The sequence below is a fragment of the Bombina bombina genome, chromosome 3 (genome assembly GCF_027579735.1).
Source record: "Bombina bombina isolate aBomBom1 chromosome 3, aBomBom1.pri, whole genome shotgun sequence".
NCBI lineage: Eukaryota > Metazoa > Chordata > Amphibia > Anura > Bombinatoridae > Bombina > Bombina bombina.
In genome coordinates, this window is record NC_069501.1 from 467642640 (window position 1) to 467668842 (window position 26203).

General features: G+C 35.9%; 1 protein-coding gene across 2 annotated transcripts in view; it reads right to left on the bottom strand.

Annotated features, from left to right (window-relative positions):
- Nucleotides 1-23490, bottom strand: part of PRICKLE4 (prickle planar cell polarity protein 4) — a 79282-nt gene extending 55792 nt beyond the window's left edge. Inside the window, exons 1-2 of one of the 2 annotated variants that reach the window (XM_053706746.1) lie at nucleotides 23188-23490; nucleotides 13411-13502 (exon numbers count right to left, since the gene is read on the bottom strand). The gene's annotated coding sequence lies outside the window, so the exon portion shown is untranslated. The remainder of the gene's footprint in view (nucleotides 1-13410; nucleotides 13503-23187) is intronic. The other variant, XM_053706747.1, reaches the window with a different exon arrangement.
- Nucleotides 23491-26203: the final 2713 nt, after the last annotated feature.

The following is a 26203-nucleotide window of genomic DNA, read 5'->3' on the forward strand; positions in this document are numbered from 1 at the left end:
CTCTTTATTTATATATACAACTTCATCCTTTGTCTCTCTCTTTATTTATATATACAACTGCATCCTTTGTCTCTCACTTTATTTATATATACACAACTTCATCCTCTGTCTCTCTCTTTATTTATATATACAACTTCATCCTTTGTCTCTCTCTTTATTTATATATACAACTTCATCCTTTGTCTCTCTCTTTATTTATATATACAACTTCATCCTTTGTCTCTCACTTTATTTATATATACAACTTCATCCTTTGTCTCTCTCTTTATTTATATATATATACAACTTCATCCTTTGTCTCTCTCTTTATTTATATATATACACAACTTCATCCTTTGTCTCTCTCTTTATTTATATATACAACTTCATCCTTTGTCTCTCTCTTTATTTATATATATACAACTTCATCCTTTGTCTCTCTCTTTATTTATATATATACAACTTCATCCTTTGTCTCTCTCTTTATTTATATATACAACTCCATCCTTTGTCTCTCTCTTTATTTATATATACAACTTCATCCTTTGTCTCTCTCTTTATTTATATATATACAACTTCATCCTTTGTCTCTCTCTCTATTTATATATACAACTTCATCCTTTGTCTCTCTCTTTATTTATATATACAACTTCATCCTTTGTCTCTCTCTTTATTTATATATACAACTTCATCCTTTGTCTCTCTCTTTATTTATATATACACAACTTCATCCTTTGTCTCTCTCTTTTCTTTATTTGACTCCAGCCATAAAGGCCTATTTATCATATGTCTGTCGGACCTGATCCGGCAGACATTGCTGAATGTGGAGAGCAATACGCTCTCCGTATTCAGCATTGCACCAGCAGCTCACAAGAGTTGCTGGTGCAACGCCGCCCCCTGCAAACTCGTGACCAATCGTATTTGATCGGGTTGAATTGCGGCGATTCCTGTCCGCCTCATCAGAGCAGGCGGACAGGGTTATGGAGCAGCAGTCTTTAGAGTCTGAAGACTCACCAGAGACACGGCCCTTCAAGCTCCATACGGAGCTTGATAAATGGGCCTCATTGCCTCTTCTCTATGACTCATCTGTCTCTCTTTTCTTTATATAACTCCAGCCTTTGAGGCCCATTTATCAAGCTCCGTATGGAGCTTGTGGGCCCGTGTTTCTGGCAGTCTAAAGACCGCTGCTCCATAACCCTGTCCGCCTGCTCGGAGCAGGCGGACAGGAATCGCCACAATTCAACCCGATCGAGTACGATCGGGTTGATTGACACCTCCCTGCTGGCGGCGTGAGTCTGCAGGGGGCGGCGTTGCACCAGCAGGCCATAAGAGAATATCCCGGGGGCTAACCCGGGTGAGGTCTATCATTTTAGGGCTGAAACACTGAGCAAGCAAGAAAGAATCACTTTCTCCAAACCTCCATACAGCCCTTGTCTCTCTTTTATTTATTTCTCTGCCCTTTTCTTACATGACCTTTACCTTGTCGTGCCATTTCATTGCATGTCTCTAGCCCTTTTCTCTATCTCTATTTTCTTTATATGACTCAAACCCTTGTCTCTCTCTTTATTTATATATACAACTTCATCCTTTGTCTCTCTCTTTATTTATATATACAACTTCATCCTTTGTCTCTCACTTTATTTATATATACACAACTTCATCCTTTGTCTCTCTCTTTATTTATATATACAACTTCATCCTTTGTCTCTCACTTTATTTATATATACAACTTCATCCTTTGTCTCTCACTTTATTTATATATACAACTTCATCCTTTGTCTCTCACTTTATTTATATAAACACAACTTCATCCTTTGTCTCTCTCTTTATTTATATATACAACTTCATCCTTTGTCTCTCACTTTATTTATATATACAACTTCATCCTTTGTCTCTCTCTTTATTTATATATACACAACTTCATCCTTTGTCTCTTTATTTATATATACAACTTCATCCTTTGTCTCTCTCTTTATTTATGTATACAACTTCATCCTTTGTCTCTCACTTTATTTATATATACAACTTCATCCTTTGTCTCTCTCTTTATTTATATATACACAACTTCATCCTTTGTCTCTTTATTTATATATACAACTTCATCCTTTGTCTCTCTCTTTATTTATGTATACAACTTCATCCTTTGTCTCTCTCTTTATTTATACATACAACTTCATCCTTTGTCTCTCACTTTATTTATATATACACAACTTCATCCTTTGTCTCTCTCTGTATTTATATATACAACTTCATCCTTTGTCTCTCTCTTTATTTATATATACAACTTCATCCTTTGTCTCTCTCTTTATTTATATATACAACTTCATCCTTTGTCTCTCACTTTATTTATATATACACAACTTCATCCTTTGTCTCTCTCTTTATTTATATATATACAACTTCATCCTTTGTCTCTCTCTCTATTTATATATACAACTTCATCCTTTGTCTCTCTCTTTATTTATATATACAACTTCATCCTTTGTCTCTCACTTTATTTATATATACAACTTCATCCTTTGTCTCTCTCTTTATTTATATATATACAACTTCATCCTTTGTCTCTCTCTTTATTTATATATATACAACTTCATCCTTTGTCTCTCTCTTTATTTATATATACACAACTTCATCCTTTGTCTCTCTCTTTATTTATATATACAACTTCATCCTTTGTCTCTCTCTTTATTTATGTATACAACTTCATCCTTTGTCTCTCTCTTTATTTATATATACAACTTCATCCTTTGTCTCTCACTTTATTTATATATACAACTTCATCCTTTGTCTCTCTCTTTATTTATATATACAACTTCATCCTTTGTCTCTCTCTCTATTTATATATACAACTTCATCCTTTGTCTCTCACTTTATTTATATATACACAACTTCATCCTTTGTCTCTCTCTTTATTTATATATACAACTTCATCCTTTGTCTCTCTCTTTATTTATATATACAACTTCATCCTTTGTCTCTCTCTTTATTTATATATACAACTTCATCCTTTGTCTCTCTCTTTATTTATATATACAACTTCATCCTTTGTCTCTCTCTTTATTTATATATACAACTTCATCCTTTGTCTCTCACTTTATTTATATATACACAACTTCATCCTTTGTCTCTCTCTTTATTTATATATATACAACTTCATCCTTTGTCTCTCTCTCTATTTATATATACAACTTCATCCTTTGTCTCTCTCTTTATTTATATATACAACTTCATCCTTTGTCTCTCTCTTTATTCATATATACAACTGCATCCTTTGTCTCTCACTTTATTTATATATACACAACTTCATCCTCTGTCTCTCTCTTTATTTATATATACAACTTCATCCTTTGTCTCTCTCTCTTTATTTATATATACAACTTCATCCTTTGTCTCTCTCTTTATTTATATATACAACTTCATCCTTTGTCTCTCACTTTATTTATATATACAACTTCATCCTTTGTCTCTCTCTTTATTTATATATATACAACTTCATCCTTTGTCTCTCTCTTTATTTATATATATACAACTTCATCCTTTGTCTCTCTCTTTATTTATATATACAACTTCATCCTTTGTCTCTCTCTTTATTTATATATATACAACTTCATCCTTTGTCTCTCTCTTTATTTATATATATATACAACTTCATCCTTTGTCTCTCTCTTTATTTATATATACAACTCCATCCTTTGTCTCTCTCTTTATTTATATATACAACTTCATCCTTTGTCTCTCTCTTTATTTATATATATACAACTTCATCCTTTGTCTCTCTCTCTATTTATATATACAACTTCATCCTTTGTCTCTCTCTTTATTTATATATACAACTTCATCCTTTGTCTCTCTCTTTATTTATATATACAACTTCATCCTTTGTCTCTCTCTTTATTTATATATACACAACTTCATCCTTTGTCTCTCTCTTTTCTTTATTTGACTCCAGCCATAAAGGCCTATTTATCATATGTCTGTCGGACCTGATCCGGCAGACATTGCTGAATGTGGAGAGCAATACGCTCTCCGTATTCAGCATTGCACCAGCAGCTCACAAGAGTTGCTGGTGCAACGCCGCCCCCTGCAAACTCGTGACCAATCGTATTTGATCGGGTTGAATTGCGGCGATTCCTGTCCGCCTCATCAGAGCAGGCGGACAGGGATATGGAGCAGCAGTCTTTAGAGTCTGAAGACTCACCAGAGACACGGCCCTTCAAGCTCCATACGGAGCTTGATAAATGGGCCTCATTGCCTCTTCTCTATGACTCATCTGTCTCTCTTTTCTTTATATAACTCCAGCCTTTGAGGCCCATTTATCAAGCTCCGTATGGAGCTTGTGGGCCCGTGTTTCTGGCAGTCTAAAGACCGCTGCTCCATAACCCTGTCCGCCTGCTCGGAGCAGGCGGACAGGAATCGCCACAATTCAACCCGATCGAGTACGATCGGGTTGATTGACACCTCCCTGCTGGCGGCGTGAGTCTGCAGGGGGCGGCGTTGCACCAGCAGCTCGTGAGCTGCTGGTGCAATGCTGAATACGGAGAGCGTATTGCTCTCCGCATTCAGCGTGGTCTTGCGGACCTGATCCGCACTATCGGATCAGGTCCACAAGACCTTTGATAAATAGGCCTCAATGTCTCTCTTTTTCACATGGCCCTTATTTCTTTCTTTTCTGTAACTCCAGCCCTTGTTTTTTCTCTTTTTTTTTTAAAAAGGACAGTCAAATCCCAAAAAAACTTTCATGTTTCAAATAGGGCATGTAATTTTAAACAACTTTCCATTTTACTTTTAGCACCAATATTGCTTTGTTCTCTTGGTATTCTTAGTTGAAAGCTAAACCTTGAAAGGCTCATATGATAATTTCTAAGCTCTTGAAGGCCGCCTCTTATCACATGCTTTTATATTTGCTTTTCACAACAGGGGAGAGCTAGTTCATGTAAACCATATAGATAACATTGTGATCACACCCGTGGATTGTGGCAGACACTGCACTTATTGGCTAAAATGAAAGTCAATAGATAATAAATAAAATGCCATGTGATCAAGGGGCTGGAAGAAGGTTCCTAGATACAAGGTAATCACAGAGCTAAAAAGTACATTAATATAACTGTGTTGGTTATGCAAAACTGGGGAATGGGTAATATAGGGATTAGCTATCTTTTAAAACAACAAAAATCTAGTGTTGACTGTCCCTTTATATAACTCCAAACCTTGTCACTCTCTTTTTTTATATAACTCCACCCCTTGTCTCTCTCTTTTTTATAACTCCTGCCCTTGTCTCTCTTTTTTATATAACTCCACCCTTTGTCTCTCTCTTTTTTATAACTCCTGCCCTTGTCTCTCTTTTTTATATAACTCCACCCCTTGTCTCTCTCTTTTTTATACAACTCCAGCCCTTGTCTCTCTCTCTCTTTTTTATATAACTCCAGCCCTGGTTTCTCTCTCTTTATATAACTCCACCTCTTGTAGCTCTGTTCTCTTTATATGACTCTGTTTCTCCTCCCCTTTCTTTAATGACTAAAGCCATTGTCTCTCTCTACCTCTGTCTCTCTCTTTTCCCTATCTGACTCAATAGCGTCTCTCTCTTTTCCTTGTCTCTGCCCTTTCCATACCTGGCTATGGTCTTTGTCTTTTCATAATCGACTTCCCATTTTCACATCCTCTCCATTCCAGTGTCATCTTTCTCTCTTGTTGCCCTCAAATCACTCTTTGCTTTCCGTTCAGACTTTTTCACCCAGTATCTTCTCTTTTTCTTCTCATGCTTGCACCCATTTTTCTTACTTTTGTTTCTTTACTAACTCTCCTTCCTTTACACCTAATTGTCTGTTTGTCGTTGTGTTCTCTTTTTCTTCAACCTGATCTTCTTTTCTATCTCCTCCACTTCTACTTTCTCTACTTACTCTCTTTTTCCTATAAACGAGATAAGACTCTGGAGAGCAGGGGGGGGCTTAGGCTGAATCAGGATGATCAGTGGGCAGAATTGCAAGTGCTCAAGACATGGAGGCAAAAGCAGACCTAGGTGTGTTATGTGGGCAGCAAGAGCGTATTTAAGCAATTGTTTAGCTAGGAAGCCCCTGGTTTCATCTCAAGAAAATCCAGCAATATATGAGATGGATGGCAAATCTGCAGCATGACCTATCAAGTTTGTGAGTATCCTTGAGAAAATTATAAAAGTATAAACATTCACTGAAATCTATGTAACTTGCTAAGGCCAATATTGCTTTAACTCAAGTAAATTCGTTTAATCACTTTAAACTTTGTATATATATATATATATATATATATATATATATATATATATATATATATATATATATATATATATTCTTCCGAAAGCTTGTCAACTTATAAATGTACGGTTAGTCCAATAAAAAGGTATCATTGCTCAATAAATCTCTGGACTAACATGGCTACTCCAATCAACGTATATATATCAGTGTATTTAGATAGAAAAACACATTTAAATATATACAATCAAATGTGGACTGAGCAAGACGTTCCTTGGGCATCTTTGAACGATTCTTGCAGGTCTGAGCAGAAAACAGCAAAACTCTCTCACCTCATTCTTCAGCACGAGGAAACCCCACTTTTGGCATCACCATTTACAAGCTGGCAAGGTTGTTAGAAAAATATTAATTTAAAAAATGATTATTATTTTAAACAATATATATAAAAAATAAGGGTTAGATTACAAGTAGAGCGCTCACTTATCTCGCTTCCGGGTGTGTGTGATAAATAACCAACCATTATAAGTGGCTGGTTATTGCTACCACGAGCAATTATCGCTCAAAAAAATCACCAGGAGGTCAGACTCTGCTGGAGTTAATTTTTAAAATGTCCCTCAATTGTCCCCAAAATACAGTGAGTAGAGCTGTTTAAAAAAAAAATTAAAAAAAAAAAAATAAAAAAAGAACATAGCAATTATCAGAAGTTAAAGTGCGAGGGTGTGGGGTGTTAGAAAAAAAAATCAGGCGCTGAGCTTTTACATAGAGGTCTATGGGGACTGTGTGTTCCCATAAAAATATATGTATATGCTTATATACATATATATTTATGTGTTAATTAATATGTGTATTTACACAAATATATATATGTACAGTATATATTCATATATATTTAAATCTGTCGCAACTTACCCCCTTCTCTGCGCTAGGTTCTCATGCCGTGTCTGACAGCATGAGAACGAGGGTCCCATTTGAGCCTATGGAAGCACGCTCTCTTGTGAGCGCAAAGCTTCCATGCAATGTGAATGCGAGGTTGCATTCGCAATGCACCTAATTTGTAATACCAGTGCACATTTGCGTGCACTGGTATTACTAAGTGGAACGCAAATATCGCTTTCTGGCCCTAAATGCTTAAAAATATAAGCAACTTGAATCAAGCTTAATATTTATGTTGCTCCAATAATAATCTATATTTTTGCATATTCCCCATCCCACCCATCAGCACACTGGCATCTGTAATTATGCCCTGAGTGTTTCAGTACGAGAATATTAGGAGAAAATGCTAGGGGAGGCTGGCCCTATACTAGTGCTATTATGTATAGTCCCCCTCCTCACAATTTTGTAAATGAGCTACTTAACCGGCGTCAGGGTTGCCACCATAGATTTCTAGATCCTCTCATGCAGGGTTCAGCACTGGCCCTTCTTTTAGCGAGCTTGTTCCAATATATTTTCAGATTATCCAGGTGCCCTTAAAACTTTCAAAATAGATATGGCGATTTGACTACTAATTTGCTTACCACCCACAAAATATCACCTCCTCCCCCCCCACTATAATAAACTTCCTATAACAGGAGGGTTAAATACGCGGTTTGTCTCGTCTATACCGCACCCTAACTCCCTCTCTTATAAGTATATCTTGTAGAACAACATAACATTGACCCTATCCTTCCCCCCAAGCTCACCAAGATTGTTTATCACCCTTTTTTAAAAAAAATATATATATTATTACGAGCTGAATGTTAACTTTTGAAAAAAGAGGTTCTAACTCTGATACATACTGCAACATTTATGCTGTTCTAATGCTTTTTGTTTTTATTGTTAAGATATTATTGCATGTTACTTCTCACATTGTATGTACATGATTATATTATTTGAAAACCTCAATAACAAAATATTAATAAAAAAAATACATAAGCAATTTCATCATTGGTGTATATTTTCTTTCACATGCTGTGTGTGATCACAATAAAGCCCACAAACAACTTTATATAGACTTTATGGGAATATGTCTGCAATTGGCCATGACTTTAAGGGTAAAGGTTCATTTTCAATTAGATTATTAGAGTAAGAGTGAGGTGAGGGAGGCCTATGAGCTTCATTCTTGCAGACTTTACTGCAATTGGGTGTCTCTCTCTTCCCCACATTCTCTCTCCTCACTAATCGCCATCTTTTGTTCTTCCCTCCTATTTCTTGTTAACGCTCCTCTCTCATTTTCTCTCTCCCCTCCTTCTTTTTTCTTTTGCCCCATTCATTTTGCTTCCCCCTCCTCATAATCAGTTTCTCTATCTCTTGAATCCTTTACCATCCTATGATCTATCATTTTACTCTCTTCCTTCCCAGTCTCTTACCTTGTTCTTTAGTTTTCAATTATCTTTCTTTCTCTAAATCACTCCCTTTCATCCCACCTCTTTAACTTATTTGTCCTCAATAGTATACAGCTTTAATAGCAGTAAATTAGAAAGTTGCTTAAAATTGCATGCTCTATCTGAATAATGAAATAAAAAATTTGGGGTTTAGTGTCCCTTTAAATGTTCCTAAATGCTGCACCTGCCTCTATAGGTCTCCCCTCCACCCTTTTAAAATCTTCAACTACTTCAAATTAGATTTAAACTTTAACTCACTAATCTTCAACAAGCTCTCATACACGCTCAGCTAATGCCCTTAATCCTATTGTTTCCATTTAAGTCTCCACACATTACAATTAAATGGTAAGATCTGTTTTAAAGCCATGAGATCTATGTTTCTGCATTATTTCATGCTGTGCTTATATTCCTTGTGCTATCATAGTAAAACATATATTGTTGATTACCACGTGGCGCTATAAAAAAATTGAAATCAAATATGGAAGTATCAACAATTAGAAAATGTGAGATTCCCAAGATGACACCTCCCCTGCTGAATCAGCTCCTATGTCATAGCTTTGAAAATCAAATCTGTCTCCACTCCCACACAATTCCTCGCCCACTCTTCTTGCCTGGTGTCAGTTTGGAAAAGAGCTCTAAAGACGCGCTCCCTTCCTGACTCAGGATGTCTCGCACAGATCTTGAGATCTGATAATATCACAGACAAAACAGAATGTGAGAAAAACAAAACTGAAAAAATATTCATAAGTGCTATTAGCTTTTTTGTTTTTCATAAAAAAAAAAATATTTTCTTTTTTTTGTTTAGTTTTTTTTTAGATTTATATGTGAAGAGTATAGAGAGAACCATATGGCATGAAAACTATAAAAAAACGGTGTGAAAAAACAATACTGTGCTGTTTCTACTGAAATGTCACAGCATAAGCAAACAAAGCTCTTCAAACCTAAAACCCTATAAATACAAATTCAGTTATATTTAAAGAAGGCTCCAGGTGTATAAATGGGAGATGCTTATCTTCATTGTAGGAACTATATAGTCAAAATTAAACTTTCATGGTTCAGATAGAGCTTGCAATTTTAAATTGACATAAAACTGCTAAATACAACTACTGTAGCCATGGTTACTACTCACTGTAGTATTGTTTTTTTTCTGTTGTACCTGCAGCTGTCTTTATTTAAAGGGACAGTATACACCATTTTTTTTCCATATAACTGCATGTAATAGACACTACTATAAAGAAGAATATGCACAGATACTGATCTAAAAATCCAGTATGAAACCTTTTAAAAACTTACTTAGAAGCTCCCAGTTTAGCATTGTTGATGGGGTTAGACTGGGACACCCAGTGAAGGGGGCTGAGAGCACAGGAAGATCAGACCCTCCCCCCTCTTCTGCATATGAAAAGGAAGATTCACAAACAGGAGTAGAAGAAATCTGTAGACCAAAGTCTACATCTGATAGTTTGGGGCTTGGTTAGGAGTCAGAAAATCAGCACAATGTTAATAAAAAAAAAATAAGCAAAACTATACATTTTACAAAAACACTACCAGATGCGCTATATAAATGGATCATCTACAAGAAATGTATTGAAAGAAAAATCTAGTGTATAATGTCCCTTTAAAGCAATTCTCTCATTTTAACCCCTTACAGAAGCCAGTTGGTGAAGCTCTGCATAGCGAGCGCCTCCATCTTGGTGCACATGTATTGTTGCGACCTGTGACAGAAGCAGTGATGTGACCAGCTTTTGGACCGTTGTACCTTACACATTGGATGAGCTTGCACAATAGAAAGCAGAAGCATTTTTTATGTTTTTATTAAACTGTTTAAAAGTTAAGAGATACCTAGGTAGGCATCTGGTGCACTACATGGCAGGAAATTGTGCTGCCACCTAGTCCTATTGCAAATGGATATCATTCTTGACAAACTGCTACCATATAGTGCTCCAGAAATGGGCCTAAGCATAAATCCCTGCTTTTCAACAAAAGATACCAAACGAACAAAGAAAATTTGATAATAGAAGTAAATTAGAAAGTTGTTTTCAAACCTGTCCTCAGGCCTCCCCAACAAGACAGATTTTCAGGATTACTTTGGGTGAGAGCAGGTTAATAACCAGATTTACTAATTAGCTGATTATTTCACCTGTGCTCTAGTTCAGATATCCTCAAAATAGACCTGAAGACAGGTTTGAAAACCAGCGCTTTATCCGAATCATGAAAGAAAAATGTAGTTTCATATCCCTTTAAACTCCAAGATGGCAGAGCCCAGTGTGAATATGTAGAAATTCACTAACCAGAACATTTAGGGTCAGATTACAAGTGAAGCGCAAATTAATGCTTTTAGTTGAGCGTTAATTGCGCTAGAAGTAAGCTTATCAGGTTGCGCTCGTATTATGAGTTGAAAGTAAACTGCTTTCATTCTTGCGCTAATCGAACAAGGGCAAAAAGCTGAACTTAAAATATTGCGTGCGCATTCGTGTATTTCCCCATAGAAGACAATGGAGAAAAAAAGTGGGGGGAAAAAACTAACACCCCCATCTTGCGCAAAACCGATCGCGTATTCTCGTTTGTGCTAACCCGACATGAAAATATGGATATTTCACATTCCACACATACATATATAATGTTAAAGTACTTTGCCTGCCTTTTTTTTTTCTAACACCTGAAATCTCATATCTTTGAGCCCTTATAACTTTTATGTGCAATATATATATATTTTTATAATTTTTATTAGATGGGGTTACTATGAGTGTATCTATACTCTGTAATGTATTTTCTATGTGTTTTGTGCATCTTTTTTAGTTTTGCAAACCAATAAAACAGAGCTCTGAAGTCTGAACCAGTTAACCAGAGCTCTAAAGTCTGAAGTCTGAACCAGTTAACCAGAGCTCTAAAGTCTGAAGTCTGAACCAGTTAACAAGAGCTCTAAAGTCTGAACCAGTTAACAAGAGCTCTAAAGTCTGAACCAGTTAACAAGAGCTCTAAAGTCTGAAGTCTGAACCAGTTAACAAGAGCTCTAAAGTTTGAACCAGTTAACAAGAGCTCTAAAGTCTGAACCAGTTAACAAGAGCTCTAAAGTCTGAAGTCTGAACCAGTTAACAAGAGCTCTAAAGTCTGAACCAGTTAACAAGAGCTCTAAAGTCTGAAGTCTGAACCAGTTAACAAGAGCTCTAAAGTCTGAACCAGTTAACAAGGGCTCTAAAGTCTGAACCAGTTAACAAGAGCTCTAAAGTCTGAACCCTGAACCAGAGATCTGAACCCTAAACCAGAGCTCTGAACCCTAAACCAGAGCTCTGAACCCTAAACCAGAGCTCTGAACCCTAAACCAGAGCTCTGAACCCTAAACCAGAGCTCTGAAGTCTTAACCAGAGCTCTGAAGTCTTAACCAGAGCTCTGAAGTCTTAACCAGAGCTCTGAAGTCTTAACCAGAGCTCTGAAGTCTTAACCAGAGCTCTGAAGTCTTAACCAGAGCTCTGAAGTCTTAACCAGAGCTCTGAAGTCTAAACCAGAGCTCTGAAGTCTAAACCAGAGCTCTGAAGTCTAAACCAGAGCTCTGAAGTCTAAACCAGAGCTCTGAAGTCTAAACCAGAGCTCTGAAGTCTAAACCAGAGCTCTGAAGTCGCAGTAATCATTCATTGCGCTCAAGTGACCGTGTTTTACTTTCAACTAGTAATATGATCTATAAGCCCAAGAAGCGCAAACACTTGTGATAAACCCCTTATCGCCCGGGCACAAACATTTGCGCTCCACACGTAATCTGGCCCTTAAAGGGTAATAAGAGAAAAGCTGCAGACACAGGAGGTAAAAACAAAAGCATGGTGAGTAGTAACAATGCTACTGTAGTTGTACCCAGCAGTTTAATGTCCCTTAGAGATTTCCTTCTGTTATCAAGTTCACTTGGCATACTTTGTTATAAAGCATATCTAGGTAGCAATACACTACTTAGGGGTTGGTTGCTACACATATGCTGCTTGTTACTGGCTCACCACACTTTCTTTGTAGGGGTTATATGCATGCAATAGTACAATAATAAAATGATCTAACATATTGGTGCATCTCCTTTTTGTACTAGTATGTCCCTTTAACACTAATTACTAGATATTTTAATGGCTGAAATACCAATCAAGGTGTTGTGTATGCCCTACTAATCAATGTATTCTGTATGGTTATATACCTTTCTACTTGCTGTCTGAAAGCTATTAGCAGTTTAATGTGGTATATGAACCAAAATAAATATTTATACAGCCCCACTTGTAACCTTTGTTAACGCCCCTCTTCAACAAACTGCCATGGAAAAAAATAGATCTGTTTTTATTATTTTGCAACTCTATTTTTCACCTCTTTTATTATGTTTGTGCCCCAATAGATATTATTTTTGTGCCGTTTTATATATTATTTTTGCACTCCATTTTTTTTTTTTGCACTGCAATATATATGTTTTTACGGTCTAATATACATTGTTATTGCACTTTGTTATATATTATTTTCGCGCCTTGTTGATCCCTTTTATTTTCTAACATTGCTTCTACAACTGGTAGAGAATACATTTCCAAAGCTGTTCTCCATAGTAGTTATGGAAAACTTTAATGCAGGAACTTGCAGGTGAAATGTCAGTCCGCTATAGGAGAAAAGAAATGATAAATTTGTAATATGTCAAATTAATGAGGTGTACTATAGAAAATACGACTAAATCTCAATTTTAGGTGCATTTTTGAATGGTAAATAGGGGCATTTATTTGTGTGTGCATTCAGGCCATATATCTACGATATTTATCAGGAAAACAATTCTGGTAGTATGCCCTGTAGCTAGAAGAATCACAGACCTTTAACAAGTGCAAGAGCAAAGAACTTACACTAAACATTAGCCAAATAGGCCTTACTTTCAAGGCCGGATTGGCCTACCAGGATATCAGGAGATTTCACGGGGGAGCTGAGGCAGCTGAAGCTGGAAAAATACAATTTAAAGAGGTGATTAATAGATAAAGTTGTGTTGTAGGGTGCCTAAATAACAACAATCTGGCACTTTTATTTAATACAAACTAATATAATTTAATTCTGAAAAAAAAATCTATTGGGGGAATGAGTATCCCAGTAATCTCCTGTGAGAAAAATGGGTGTGCTGATACTACTGACTCAACGGAAAATAGTGCTGGTCTCCAAATTTTCTAGGACTGCTTTTGCAAATGAATAACATGCTTGCAAAACTGTAGCCATATAGTGCTCAAGACATGTGCACGCTCCTGAGCCTACGTCCAGGCTTTTCAGCAAAAGATAAAAAGAGAGCAAAGACAAATTTATAATAGAAAAAAATTGGAAGGTTGTTCAAAAATGCATGCTCTATCTGAATCATAAAAGAAAAAAACTGGGGTTCATGTTCCTTTAACAAGTGCAAGAACTTACACTAAAATTTTAAGAGAAGGTAAAGTCAAACTTAAACATTCACGAATCAGATAGAGCATTCTGTTTTAAGCAATCTTCCAATTTACTTCTATTACCAATTTTGTTTACTTCTCTTCTTATCCTTTGTTAAAATTAATCCTAGGTGAGTTCAGGAGCGTGCACGTGTCCTTACCCATCTAGCAGCAGTGTTTGCAACAATTTTTATATCAATGTTATAAATAGTTGTAAATTATGCTGCCACATTGTTTCTGTAGCATTCTGTAACAGCAGTGCTTGTAACTATGTATAACATTGCTATAAACATTGTTGCTGCCAGTTGGCTATGAACACGTGCACGCACCTGAGCTCAATATAGGATTGCTCTTTCACAAAATATATCAAGAGAACTAAGCAAAATCGGAAAGTTGTTTAAAAATTGTATACTCTATCAAATGTATTAAAGTTTAATTTTGACTATACTCTCCCTTTAAAGTGAAGGTCCATTTTGATGAATTAGTGCCCGGTTTTTAATAAACCTATTAAAATCAAGGGCACTTTAATTCATCTAAATTTACATTTCACTGTTTTCTTCAAAAACGTACCTTTTAATCCTGAATGCCACTCCAGTGATTCCCCCGGTCGTCGGAAACCTCTGCAGACGTCAGAAATGATGAATCAGGCTTCCTCCAATCAGAGCTTCACCCCAGGGGAATCTTGGCCTGATGCAACGCTGTGATTGTAGGAAGCTGGATTCGTCATTTTGGACCCACAAAGACGGCTTGCGACGGGCGGAGGAAGTGCTGGAGCGGCTGCCAGGATTTAAAGGTAAGTTTTTGAAGAAAACAGTGAAATGTCAATTTTGATGAATTAAAGTGCCCTTGTTTTTAATAGGTTAATTAAAAACCGAGCACTAATTCATCAAAATGGACCTTCACTTTAAGGCTACAATTAGATTTACTATTTAAATGTTGGCACCAAAACTGTACATATCAAAGCAGTGCTAGACTAGTAAAGTTGGTAGTATTTTGGTGTCATTTAAAATTATATTGGAGGTTCCTCTCAACACCTTTACTGAAGTGACCAATAGCTGTGCATCCCCAGCATTCTATAGTTCTACAGTTACAAGCAGTATCAAACAATAAGGATTAAAAAAAGGTTGCTAAAAGGTTTTTTTTACCCAGAAATCAGTAGAATGTTTACAAGAGCATTAATTGGTGGGTAAGCTCTGTGCCTGTCAATCAAGCTGATGCACAAGATCATTCTTACCAATCAGTGTCAATCTAGTATTTAAAAAGGCTAAAGCAGACATTTTTTAAAACCTTTTTAGTTACAAAGTGTCTTACGGTAGTGTGCTGGGGCATCACAGCCCTGTATATTAAATTGCAGTACACATAAATCCACTTCAAATTAAATAGCATGTATTGTATGCTTGAGCCACCACATTAGGCGCATGCACAAGTCAGATGTGCATGCATGTTATTGTGCATAATTATTGCACATTGCAGAAAGTAGTTCTGACCAAAATGTTCTATGCACTACTATCAATTTAACCCTGCCATTTACTTGCATAATTTAGTCTTGCACTTATTAACCCCCGTGTAAAGTGTAAGTATTTTAACCATCTCTGGCAATGCATGTGTTTAAGAAAGAATATAACACCTCTCTATTTAATTTAACCCTTTGACTTCCAACGAGAGGTACAAAGACATACACAGATAAACATACAGTATGTGTTTTACACACAGCTAGATTAAAAGGGACTGTCAATGTTACATAAAACATTGCATTAATGCAATACTCAGGCAAATAAGCTATAGTAAGGCTTTTTAACCCCTTAAGGACCACAGCACTTTTCCATTTTCTGAACGTTTTGGACCAGGGCTATTTTTAAATTTTTGCTGTGTTTGTGTTTAGCTGTAATTTTCCTCTTACTCATTTACTGTACCCACACATGTTATATACCGTTTTTCTCGCCATTAAATGGACTTTCTAAAGAATCCATTATTTTCATCATATCTTATAATTTACTATAATTTTTTTTATAAAATATGATGAAAAAAAACACACACTTTTTCTAACTTTGACCCCCAAAATCTGTTACACATCTACAACCACCAAAAAACAACCAAAATAGTTTCTAAATTTTGTCCTGAGTTTAGAAATAACCAATGTTTACATGTTCTTTGCTTTTTGTGCAAGTTATAGGGCAATAAGTACAAGTAGCACTTTGCTATTTCCAAAGCACTTTTTTTCCCCAAAATTAGTGATAGTTACATTGGGACACTGCTATCTGTCAGGAATCCCTGAATATCCCTTGACATGTATATAATTTTTTTTAGTAAACTAGGCCCATTTTGGTATATTTCATGCCACCATTTCACCACCAAATGCGCTCAAATAAAAATAATTGTTCACTTTTTCACAAACTTTAGGTTTCTCACTAAAATTATTTACAAACAGCTTGTGCAATTATGGCACAAATGTTTGTAAATGCTTCTCTTTGATCCCCTTTGCTCAGAAATAGCAGACTTATATGGCTTTGGCGTTGCTTTTTGTAATTAGAAGTCCGCTAAATGCCGCTGTGCACCACACGTGTATTATGCCCAGCAGTGAAGTGTTTAATTAGGGAGCTTGTAGGGTTAATTTTAGCTTTAGTGTAGTGTAGTAGACAAGCCAAAGTATTGATCTAGGACCATTTTGGTATATTTCATGCAACCATTTCACCGCCAAATGTGATCAAATAAAAAAAAAATCGTAACATTTTTCACAATTTTAGGTTTCTCACTGAAATTATTTACAATCAGCTTATGCAATTATGGCACAAATGGTTGTAAAAGCTTCTCTGTGATCACCTTTGTTCTGAAATAGCAGACATATATGGCTTTGGCGTTGCTTTTTGGTAATTCGAAGGCCGCTAAATGCTGCTGCGCACCACACTTGAATTATGCCCAGCAGTGACAGGGTTAATTAGGTAGCTTGTAGGGTTAATTTTAGCTTTAGTGTAGAGATCAGCCTCAAACCTGACACATGATTCAGGAATAAAACATATTAAATATGCACAGCTTAAATTGTAATTGTAACTGGATGTGCAAAAATCACTTACAAATTCGTACTTATAAAGCACAAAATACAAAGTGTAATTTTTTTTAAATAAAATGGGCTGAACATGGGTGTATATGAAATTGTGTCTCTAATCCTAGTGAAATTCTGTACAGATTTTCGCACTACAGATCTAACAGTATTTTCTCGCAAACTAAAAGGTGGCAAGCTTTTCTCAAAACACTGAAAATACTTATAACCCTAATAAAAAATAACCACATCCATACAAACATATAGGCAATTGTAAGATGCTATAGGCAGGAAGCAGCGTAATGTGATTTATATTGGCTGCAGGATTTAATTTTTAAAGTGCACTTACTGCTCACTACTAACTGCGCTCCACAGTGCGAAGTTTCCCTATCCAGCGAGCTCCATTATATTCAATAGGAGACATCTCACCACTCGCAGGGGATTGCCATTTTTTACAATAATTCCACTAGTGCAGCCCCTGCAAGGGTCAGTGTGAAAAACCACGTCTGATTTGGTGATCATCGATAGAGACAGCGCTGTCATGCAAGCGTGGTAGCTTTACTCACCCAAAAAGCACTGGATGAGGGAAGAGGCAGCTGGGGCACCACCTCAAGATCAATTTTAAAGGTAAATTTTAGTTAATCAAATGCCAAATTTAAAACTTTGATTGCATTAGGGCAAAGTTTTAGTTAAAGGGACACTGAACCCAAATTATTTCTTTCGTGATTCAGATAGATCATGCAATTTTAAAGGGACAGTCTACACCAGAATTGTTATTGTTTTAAAAGATAGATAATCCCTTTATTACCCATTTCCCAGTTTTGCATAACCAACACAGTTATATTAATATACTTTTTACCTCTGTGATTATCTTGTATCTAAGCCTCTGCAAACTGCCCCTTTATTTCAGTTCTTTTGACAGACTTTCAGTCTAGCCAATCAGTACCTGCTCACAGATAACTTCACGTGCACGAGCACAGTGTTATCTATATGAAATACGTGAACTAACACTCTCTAGTGGTGAAAAACTGTTAAAATGCAATCTGAAAAGAGGTGGGCTTCAAGGTCTAAGAAATTAGCATATGAACCTCCTAGGTTAAGCTTTCAACTAAGAATACCAAGAGAACAAAGCAAAATTGGTGATAAAAGTAAATTGGAAAATTGTTTAAAATTACATGCTCTATCTGAATCATGAAAGTTTATTTTGGCCTAGAATGTCCCTTTAAGCAACTTTCTTATCTACTCCTCCTATTCATTTTTCTTCGTTCTCTTGATATCTTTATTTGAAAAAGAAGGCATCTAAGCTTTTTTTTTTTATTCAGCACTCTGGACAGCACTTTTTAATTGGTGGATGAATTTATCCACCAATCAGCAAGGACAACCCAGGTTGTTCACCAAAAATGGGCCGGCATCTAAACTTACATTCTTGCATTTCAAATAAAGATACCAAGAGAATGAAGAAAATTTGATAATAGGAGTAAATTAGAAAGTTGCTTAAAATTTCATGCTCTATCTGAATCATGAAAGAAAAAATGTGGGTTCAGTGTCCCTTTAACTCTCCCTTTAAAGAAAAACGTTCAAGTAAACTACAGCAGCTTTTGCCTCTCCATGTTGCTGTTCCCTGGATACAAGAGCTAAGGAAACCTTGTATTTATTGCTATGTCTATCAAAATAGTTAATGATTGAGCCTGAGAGTAGGCCAGAAAAACAGAGGCCACCATTATTTACATGAACTCCATTACTGCCTTTAAGTTCTGGAGCCCTGTCCCCTCTGTATGTTAAAGGAACAGAAGGCTCTAAATAAATCATACACACAATGAAGTATTCAAAGCAAAGATTAGCCTGTGAGCAATTCGTAGATGTGTTTAAATATATCAGTTTAAATATTAAAGAAATAAGCATAAAAGTTTAGTCTCCCTAATGTAATCGATGTCTCTATACTGCTATCTAGGTTTCCTTTTTAAAAGGCTCTTATCTCCTCCTCTGAGGTCAACGGGGGACCCATATAAGGGACAGATTACAAGTGGGGCACTATCTTAAAGTGTGCCCTTAAAGGGGTAAATTTGCCTATTTATGGGCGCACGGTAAATAATCAGCCATTGCAAGTGGCTGGTTAATGCTCCTGCAAGTTTGCGGTTTCAGTTTGCCCTTGGTGCAATTAACCAGAGGTCAGACCTCTGGTTAAAAAGAAAAAAAAATGCCCAATTGCCCCCAAAATAAAAAGGACAGTTCATAAACATTTAAAATAAAGATAAGCATTTTAATTAAAAAAAAAAAAAAAACTGCACTAAGCAGTTATAAGGGGTTAAAGTGAGGGGATGTGGACTGCCTTTACATAGAGGTAAATGGTGGACTGTGTTTTCACTATAACTATATATATGTATATGCTTATATACATATATATTTAATATATGAATATACAAATATAAACACATAAATATATATGAATATATTCATATACATATATATTTATTTATTGATGCCCAACGCTGAGTGATTTGCCCCCTGCGCTGTGCTAGGTGGTTTGCCGTGTCTGTCAGCATTAAAACAATGCTTCTATTGGAGTCTATGGAAGCACGCTCTTGGCCAATGCGAACACGAGGTCGCATTCGCATTTGCACTGGTATTACTGAGTGGAGCGGAAACATCGCGCTTGCGTAAGCGCAATATTGCGCTCCACTCATAATCTAGCCCTAAATCAGTTACTTAAGTGATCAAAACATTGGCTGTGTAGCATAAAGCAAGGTTAGGCATGTGCAGTCTGGAGTCTGTACTTAAACATAGGTATTGATGGCAGATAAGAGCCATAGGCCCAGCAAGTCTGCCTGATATTACCTAAAAGTATAAACTTATCTAGTCTTTAGGATAGCCTTATGCTTGTCCTAGGCATTTTTAAAGTCCCCCACAGTGTTTGTCAAGTCTACCTCTTTTGGAAGTTTATTCCATAAATCAGTCACTCTTTCTGTAAAGAAGTGCTTCCTCGACTTCCAAATGTTCATGAGAAATAAAAAGCCCACAATAAGTCAGACTTAAAGGGACATGGAACCCATTTTTTCCATGATTCAGATAGAGCATGCAAAAAAAACAAAACAAAAAAAAAAACTTTCCAATTTACAATTTGGCTTTATTCTTTTGGTATCCTTTGTTGAAGGAGCAGCAGTGCACTACTGGGAGCTAGCTGAATGCATAAGGTGAGCCCATGAAAACATGCATATATGTGCAGCTACCAATCAGCAGCTAGCTGCCAGTAGTGCATTACCAAAAGATAGAAGTAATTTGAATAATTTTTTTAAAGTGCATGCTCTGTCTAAAACAAACATTTAATTTTGACTTTACTGTCTCTTTAAGGGATATTGTAGTCCAAAAATGACCTGCTCTAATTTGTTTTAGCACATGCAGACCTTGCAAGTCTATGTGTTTAACCCTGCAAAGTGATTAAACACGCAGGGGGTCAATCACAATCCATTAGAAATACTTAGCTAATTATTTTATATAGAAAATCACCATTAAAGTCTATGGAGATTTTTGTAGATAACCCCATCTGCTACTGATTGGCTCATCGGCTGTATCCACTCAATCAGTTCTTAAACTATGCGTTTAACCCCCTTGCAAAGGTTATACACATAGACTCATAGGGTCACTAGTGCCAAAAGTATATACTCTAATGAATTACAATGTGCCTAAAAATTGCAGGAAAATTTAGCAAATATAATATTAACAAAATATTACAAAGCTTTTATACTACACAAAATCATTTTATAATACATTCTCAAATATGTTTTATGTCAGTTCAACCCACTAGCTACTATCTAGGGCAGCCAAGTGTGTAAAAATAGAATCTTACAAAGACAGATGTTTTATGTAATGTGCGAGAATGTAATTATAAATATATATATATAGCAATGTGACCAATGCTATGACCTTATGCATATTTTATTTTATTATATATTGAAACCTGAAGGGCAACTGCCTCTTGTCCTCGTAATTCATATTTATAATCCCGAAATACCACATTCTCCATAAAGGTCAACATAGCGCATTTAAAAACATTCAGTCTCTATGCTTTTGGAGTCTATTTTTGAGCACTATGTAATACAATGTTTTTATTAGTTATACCAAAATAACAATCAGTGAAACAAATAGGAATGTGAAATACAATAAACACCCAGAAAGAAAGAGATACATTTTCTAACAGAAGTTAATTGGATATTTTTTTAAATAGCATAATTTATGAAAATCAACAAATCTTAATTTTTGCTTTAATATCCTGTTAATACTTGAGAGGTATACATACTATTAAAGGGATACTAAACCAATTTTTTTCTTTCATGATTTAGATAGAGCATACAATTTTTTGCAACTTTTTAATTTACTCCTATTATCAAATTGTCTTTGTTCTCTTTGTATCCTTATTTGAAAAATCAGAAATGTAAGGTTAGGAGCCAGCGCATTTTTGGTTCAGCATCTGGGTAGCGCTTGCTAATTGGTGACTACATTTAGTCACCAATTAGCAAGTGCTACCCAGTTGCTGAACCAAAAAATGTGCTGGCTCTTAAGCTTACATTCCTGCTTTTTCAAATAAAGATACCAAGAGAACGAATACAAATTTAAAAAAGGAGTAAATTAGAAAGTTGCTTAAAATTGCATGCTCTATCTAAATCATGAAAGAAAAGAAAAAATAGGTTTAGCATCCCTTTAAGTACGATGATTAACCATATTAAGGTTGTGTACTTATATTTTTAAAAATAAAAATAATTTTCTGTATCTTAGAGACTGGATTGGTTATGTTCCAGGAGGCCTGGTTGCTGCAGGTTTAGACATAGACTGTAATAATACAGAGTAGGCATGTGTGTAGGTAGTATCCTGATTGGGCAAGAGAATGCTACATGCAGCTGGGGTGTGGCTAAAATAATACCCCTTAAGCTTTCTGATCAACAAGAGGCACAGAGAGTTCTGGTAGCAGGACATAAAGAAGTTACCTCTCTGGCTTTCCCAAGGCAAAATAGCCCACACTGGCCAGTGTCACCCCCCCCCCCCCAAGAATCAGCTGCTAGGGTGCATGATTATTGTTTACTAAACTGGCTCTATACAGGCCACATATTATATCACAGCTTTTTTAATCTTAATGATACTGTATTCAGTCTGGAGAAATGTATGGCTAAGCAAAATTCACAGGTGATCCTTATGCGGGCCAAAACATGTTGAACAGTCTCTAAAACAATTGTCTAAGCAGACGTCCAACTTTTTAAACAACAAAATAAACAGAAAATGATGGATAAAAAAACTCAGTCTCTATGAAACTGAGTATTTTAAGGGACATGAAACCCACTTTTTTTTCTTTCATGATTCAGACAGAATATAATTTTAAACAACTTTCTAATTTACTTCTATTATCTATTTGTTTCGTTCTCTTGGTATCATTTGATGAAGGAGCAGCAATGCAGTAATGGTTTCTAACTGAACTCATGGGTGAGCCAATCACAATCAATATATATATATGCAGCTACCAATCAAAAGCTAGAACCTAGGTTCTCTGCTGCTCCTGAGCGTGCCTAGATAAACCTTTCAGCAAAGGATAACAAGAGAATGACGCATATTAAATAATAGAAATAAATTGGAAAGTTGTTTAAAATTGTATTCTCTATCTGAATCATGAAAGAAATTTTTTGGGTTTCATGCCCCTTTAAATGTCCTAGAGTTACAAGATGCATATTATTCACTAACACATTCGATTGACTTATTTTTTAACTCTTTTGTTCCCTGTCAAAAAGCATCATCTTAGCAGTCTCAATTTCTGCTGCTATAGTACTGATTTAATAAATAATTAGTTTAATGTGTCTGCCTTCTTAAATCTCCCTAAATTACATATAACAAATACATTATATATATATATTGGTACATTGCTGACAATGCTGGTGTTCAACAATCTCATTTTTACATATAGTACATGTAATTTTAATTTATATCTAAACATTGTTCCTCTTATGCAACTGATCTCTCCTTGTGCAGAAATGAATCTTCACTTTGCCTGTGATTATCTATGATACTAGGACTCCTTCTATAAAAAAGCAACACTTCCTGATTCTGTCACCTGCCCAGCCCTAGTCTGTCATCTCTATAATTCTTTCTTGTATTTAAGGCTAAAAAAAGAGAAAAGACAGCTGTGAAGTAAGCAGCCTTACCTGTACACGACCCAGGCGACAGAAGAGCTGGCAAATCCCCTTGTCACAAGTGCACAGGTGTCAGCCTCGGCTTATCACTGTGCCTGGCTGATCAAGCAAACAGGATTTGTGAGTGGGCAGGAAATAGCCCCTCCTCACTGGAGCACAAAGCCTAATCCCACATCCAATGGTCTAAAGCCCTGCTGAGTGCAGTCTCTGCTCCCGTCACTTTCCACCGTCTGCTTTTTCCTGTCTCACTATCTGTCTCTCACACACTTTCCCCTTCTCGCTCCCTGCAGTCTCTCTGTTCTTTGTGTTCTCTAGGTGACACCCAGTTGCCCTGTGAGTTTCCTGCCAAACCCAAAAGGCTGTATGTGTCTAGTTATACTATACTCACATATTTATGTGCCAGTCACACGTAAAACTATAACTCTTTAACTGTCAGATGGGGATTGCTCCCAGCTTTATTGTGTTTTGCACTCCTAACTGCCTAGGAGTAGTTTTAAAGAATGACTAAAATGTGTCTGTTGTATAATGTTATTTTTTTAATAAATTATTTTTAAAACAAACAAATTCATTCTCTCTCTTCTCTCTCTCTTTTTCTTTTTTCTCTCTTCTTTCTATCTAGCTTCTCTCTTTTTCTCTCCTCTTCTCTTCTCTCTCTCTCTCTCTTATCTTTTTCTCTCTTCTCTCACTCTCTTTATCTATCTCTCTTCTCTTTCTCTCTCTCTCTCAATCTTCTCTCTCTCTCCTCATCTTTTTCTCTCTTCTCTCACTCTCTTCTCTGTCTTTATCTATCTCCCCTCTCTTTCTCTCTTCTCTCTCTCATCTCTCTCTCTCTCTCTCCATAAATATACATTTATATACATACACACAGGGCATTTCTTTGATGGGGAATAGGTAATATTAGTAATCATCATGTAAATACTATAGTTTTAACAAGAGGGGGCTGAAAAATACATAAAATATTGTAAATAATTTAGTCTTTTTGCTTTTCTCAGTTACTGAGCAGACTAAATTATATTAATAACCAGAGTACTGGCACCTTTTTTTTTTTGAGAACCAGTGTTTTGTTATGTTTCCCTACCGCGTTACGTTTTCCTACCTACGGCCATTCCTACAATAAACTTACAAATACCCTTTGCACGCATGTGCTCACTGCTGCAGTCAGCAAACAGTATAGAACACTGTCCACAATTTAGGCACTAGCTGGGGACATGAGGCTTCCTACAACTATGTTATTTTATTCTGTATATTCAATTTTATTCTACTGATTTCTTTGATTAAAGGAGTGAATGTATTTCAATAAAGAAGACATAATATAAGTATTTATAAACATTTCCATTCATGATGAAATGCTAATACATGCCCATTTTGTAACTATTTATATTATGTCTGCTTTATTCAAATACGTTCATTCCTTTATTCAAAGAAAATAAGTATAATAATATATACTAATATATATATATATATATATATATATATATATATATATATATATATATATATATATATATATACCCATACACTTATTTCACATATTTAGACATATATATATGTGAAGCAACAACTTAAATTCCTATTCCATGTCACCTTCTCTGACGAGTCCAATTTTAAGCTTTGCCCAACACCTGGTTGTCTAATGGTTAGGTGGAGACCTGGAGAAGGCTACAAGTCACAGCGTCTCACACCCACTATGAAATTTGGTGGTGGATCAGTGATGATCTGGGGTTGCTTTAGCAAGTCTGGAATCTGGCAGATTGATCTTTGTGAAGGAAGCACGAATGAAGCCATGTACAATGTTATCCTGGCAGAAAACTTGCTTCCTTCTGCTCTGAAAATGTTACCCAACTTTGAGGATTGTTTTTTTTTTCCAGCAGGACAATGCTCCATGCCACACAGCCAGGTCAATCAAGATGCGGATAGAGGACCCCCAGATCAAGACCCTGTCATGGCCAGCCCAATCTCCACACCTGAACCTCATTGAAAATCTATGGAATGTGATCAAAAAGAAGATGGTTGGTCACAAGCCATCAAATAAAGCCAAACTGTTTTTTTTTTTTTTTAAATTAAAAAAAAATCAGCTTTATTGAAAATTTAAGTAAAAATTTACATTGTTCAAAATCCATACAATGAGATAAGAAATTCTGAATAATTTTAACAATCAAAGCACGAGACGCTTGAATTTTTGTGCCAGAAGTGGCATAAAGACAGCCAACAGGAATGTGAAATATAGGTGGAGAGCATGCCAAGATGCATGAAAGCTGTGATCAGGGTTATTCCACCAAATATTGATTTCTGAACTGTTGCGAAGTTAAAGGGACAGTCAAGTCCAAAAACAAATTTCATGATTTAAATAGGAAATGCCATTTTAAACAACTTTCCAATTTACTTTTATCACCAATTTTGCTTTGTTCTCTTGGTATTCTTAGTTGAAAGCTAATTCTAGGAGGTTCATATACTAATTTCTTAGACCTTGAAGACTGCCTCTAATCTGAATGCATTTTGACCACTAGAGGGCATTAGTTTATGTGTTTCATATAGATAACATTGAGTTTGTGCACGCGTCGTGAAGTGACCTAGGAGTGAGCACTGATTGGCTAAAATGCAAGTCTGTCAAAAGCACTGAAATAAGGGAGCAGTTTGCAGAGGCTTAGATACAAGGTATTCACAACACTAAAAAGTGTATTTCTATAACAATGTTGGTTATGCAAAACTGGGAGATGGGTAATAAAGGGATTATCTTTCTTTTTTATCAACAAAAATTCTGGTGTTGAGTGTCCCTTTAAAACATTAATATTGTGTTGTTGAAAAATGACTATGAACATTGTTTTCTTTGCATTATTCCAGGACTGAAAACTGCATCTTGTTTTTGTTGTTTTGACCATTTGTAATTTTCTGCAATGCTCTAAATGACAATATCTTTTAAATTTGGAATTTTGGAGAAATGTTGTTAGTAGCTTATAGAATATAATAGCTTATAAAGTATCTCATTTCCCCCAGATCGTATTATACTATAGGGGCACAGTCACTAAAT